Genomic DNA, 2,811 nt, shown 5'->3' on the forward strand with positions numbered 1-2,811 from the left:
AACGTATACGAGTATTGGACTCAGTTGATTAAGCTTCACGAGAAGTTATTGGAGCTAAAGGATTAAGTCAAAAGAAAATTTAGAGTCGAGTCTAACATAACGGAGAAGCCTACTAAATTAGATATTGTGATTAAAATTACTAATATTTACCAAACTATCTGTTGTGATTAAAATTACTAATATTTACCAAACTATCGTGTCAGTAGTAATTTAAATCACTTCCATAATTATAAAAATATCCATAGTATGGTACGTGATAGAATAGTTTCTTCTTGTAATAATTTAGGTTTGGATTATTTAGTAAATTAATAAATCAAACTTACTTAAAAATTCAAATTTAAATAAATCTTAAAAATTTAATTAATAAAAACTAAATTTAATCAGAAAATTTAAAATTAAATAAATTAATTATTAAAAATTCAAATGTAATTAATTCATCAAATTTAGAATTAGATAAATCAATTAATAATCCAGAAAACTTAATTAATAAATCAAAACATTTAATTGATAATTTAGAAAATGGAATTATTAATTCTAAAAATTTAATTAATTCTAAAATTTTAAAAATTCAGAAATAATTAATAATTTAAATATTAAGATAAATTTAAACTTAAAATTTAAAAGTGATAAAATAGATCCGGATAAAATTAATAAATACTTTAATGAGATATTTGATAATCCAGACATGTAAATCTAAAAAATTCTATTCAAAAGAAAGATAATTTAATTAATAAAAATTTAAATATAAGGATAAGAATGAGATAAAACTAATCTAATAAATTCAACTAATAATATAAACGTTAAAAGATAAAGAAAATATGCATATTAGGATAAATTCAAAATTAATCTTATAAATTAAAAATAAAAACTTAAATATTAAAGATAAACTAAAAAAAATAATTCAAATAATTTAACAAATTCAAAACTATAAATTAATAAAAAGTTAAACACTAAAGATGAAATCTTAAATACAACCAATTTAATTAATTTAAAATTTAAAATTAATAAAAAATTAAATATTCTTATAAACAAAGAGGACTTAACCAATTTAAAAAATTTAAAATTCAAAATTATTAAAAAATTAAATATTAAAGATAATCTTTAAAGAAAGATAATTTAACAAATTAAAATTTTATTACTTAATTAAATCTTTAAAATTAAACTTAATTAAAATTAATCAAAATCAAGCAAGTAGGACAAAATAAATATTATATCTAAAAATAAAATTTATTATATAAAATTAAGACATAGAATATATGATTAAAGGGAAACACCGAATTAGTTAGCACCTAAAAAATATAACATATCCATCTAGATAATTAAGACTAGACTGAAAAAGATAATTGACTCTTGTCTAACCTAATACCAGGGTGGGAAGAGATGATAGAACGTTAGAAAAGTTTAGTCTAGGAAGTCAAGTAGGGTAAGACGTACCTTGCTTGATCAACTTAGCTAAGTGGAACTAACCAAAGGTACCTTGCCATATCCTAAACTAGTTAGACCAAAGTTTTTCAATAGGAAAATTAAATGTCCAATTTCTAAAAATGATTTTGTCTAGAAGTGATCGTTGCTTTAATACACAAGAAGGTCTTTGTGCCTTGTCACAGTTTGAAAGTCAATTTTTGAAATACACATTTAATTAACTGAAACCTGAATCTAACACAAAGTCAAACTATTTTCAAATAAAAATTCAACTAACTCATCTCACAAAATTATAAGAAACCCTTAGTTTAAAACATAAACCGGGTGAGATGAATAAGGATATCTACAAATTAAATTAATATTAATTCAATTATAAATATTAATTAAATGTTAATTTAATTACACTTTAAATATTAATTTAATTAAATGTAAACTTTAAAATTAATTTAATTAAACATTAAAAATTAAATTAAAACCTAAAATTATAATCGAATTAATCGCAAAGCTAATTAACCAGTTATATTAAAATATAAAAATCATTATTTATTTTTTTAAAATTATTTTAAATTTTTTTTTAAAAATCTTTTAAAAATTATTTTAAAAAACTTTTAAAAATATTTTAAAAATCTTTTAAAAAAATTATTTTAAATCCTTTAAAAAACAAATTAAAAATTGTTTTTAAAACCATTTTAAAAATCATTTAAAAATCCTTTTTAAAAACCAATTTAAAAATTTCTTTAAAAATTTATTTTAAAATTCTTTTAAAAATCATTTAAAATTTTTTTTAAAAATTTCTTTTAAAAACTATTTTTAAAATCCATTTAAAAATCTTTTAAAAATCCTTTTAAAAACAATTAAAAAAAATTCCATTAAAAACCATTATTAAAATTCTTTTGAAAATCCTTTTAATTTATTTTTAAAACAATTTAAAAAATTATATTTAAAATCATTTTAAAAATCTATTAAAAATCCTTTTTAAAAACAATTTTAAAAAAAATTATTTTAAAACCCATTTTAAAAAACCTTGTAAAAATTATTTTAAAAACAATTAAAAAAAATCTTTTAAAAACCATTTTAAAAATTCTTTTAAAAATAATTTAAAAAATTCGTTTAAAAACCATTTAACAAAATCTTTTAAAAATCCTTTTAAAAACAGTTTTAAAAAACTTCTTTTAAATACCATTTTAAAAATTCTATTAAAAATCCTTTAAAAATCCATTTTAAAAATTCTTGTCAAATTATTTGAAAATTATTTTAATTTTTTTTATAAAAAAACCTTTTAATTATTTTAAAAATATTTTATAAATTATTTTAAAAATTAATTTAAAAATCCTTTTATATCGTTTAAGAAATTATTTCCTTAAAAACTTTTTTAAAATTTAAACACTT

This window comes from Zingiber officinale, chromosome 10A (assembly GCF_018446385.1).
Source record: "Zingiber officinale cultivar Zhangliang chromosome 10A, Zo_v1.1, whole genome shotgun sequence".
Classification (NCBI taxonomy): domain Eukaryota; kingdom Viridiplantae; phylum Streptophyta; class Magnoliopsida; order Zingiberales; family Zingiberaceae; genus Zingiber; species Zingiber officinale.